We start from the raw sequence: 1,443 nt of genomic DNA, 5'->3' as shown, positions 1-1,443 counted from the left end.
TGTGTGTGTGTGTGTGTGTGTGTGTGTGTGTGTGTGTGTGTGTGTGTGTGTGTGTGTGTAACTCTACGCACTTGCCAGACAAAAACCTATTCAATATAGTTTTACATGTCAAAGCAAACGAAAATAATACACAAACATTATTTAATATACACATAGTTGAGCAGTTTAATATAGAAAACCTTTATACATGTATAAAAGATAAATAAATAAATATGCACGTAATACACACATACACACACACAGATGGTGGAGAGAGATTACATATCTTTCTATATATGAATATGTATGTGTATGAGTCTGCCAAGTCGTTGCCTTTAATTGTGTAAATAATGGAATTTAAAGTTTCAGCAATTAAAGTGATGTTGTAATTTAGCCAACTATTCAGTATCATCAATAATATTAGTACGCTTACTTTTTGTTTTTGTACGTACCTGTTGTGTGTGTCACACTTACTTCAAAGAAGTGGCAAAGCGAGAGAGTAGGACAGAGAGGAAGTAAGAGAGAAAGAGAGAGTGAGGGAGAGAATGAGAGAGAAAGAGAGAGAAAGAGAGAAAGTGAGAGAGTGAAAGATACAGTGAGGGGTGACGGCGTTCGTTTTGTGTTTTTAAATGTTTCAGAGGACGTTAGAGAGAAAGAAAGAGATTGAGAGAGAGAGACAGAGAGAGAGAGAGAGAGAGAGAAAGAAAGAGATTGAGAGAGAGAGAGAGAAAGTGAGAGAGAAAAACAGAGAGTGAAAGAGACCGTGAGTGGTGACGGCGTTCGTTTTGTGTTTTTCAATGTTTCAGAGAAGACGTAAGAGAGAAAGAAAGAGAGTAAAAGAGAGAGAGAGAAAAGTGAGTGAGAAAGAGAGAGAGAGAAAAGTGAGAGAGAAAGAGAAAGAGAGTGAAAGAGACACTGAATGGTAACAGCGTTCGTTTTGTGTTTTTAAATGTTTATCACATCGCAAGAGAAGTAGACACATAGATACATATACAAGAGAAGTAAACACATAGATACATATACAAGAGAAGTAGACACATAGATATATATACATATAAATTAAAAGCGGGAGAGGAGAGGGATACAAAGGAAGTGAAAGAGAAAGAGAGAAAGTGAGAGAGATACATAAATCCAAAGAAAATTTCATACATAGATACATAGACACAATAAATACTGGCTGTCAATTTCCCTTTTCATTACCACATGAGGATAAAATTAACTCAAAAATGGGGACAAACACGGAGACAATGACACACAAACATACAAACATACATACATACATACATACATACATATGTATGTGTATATATATACGCAACACATATACTCACACAGATTCATACATGTGTAGGTGTGTATATGTGTGTATGTGTGTGTGCATGTGAGTGTGTGTGTGTGTGTATATATGTATGTATATGTATGTATATATATATATATATATATATATATATATATATATATATA

This window comes from Octopus bimaculoides, chromosome 17, assembly GCF_001194135.2.
Source record: "Octopus bimaculoides isolate UCB-OBI-ISO-001 chromosome 17, ASM119413v2, whole genome shotgun sequence".
NCBI classification, from domain to species: Eukaryota; Metazoa; Mollusca; class Cephalopoda; order Octopoda; family Octopodidae; genus Octopus; species Octopus bimaculoides.
This window is presented reverse-complemented; position numbering follows the sequence as displayed.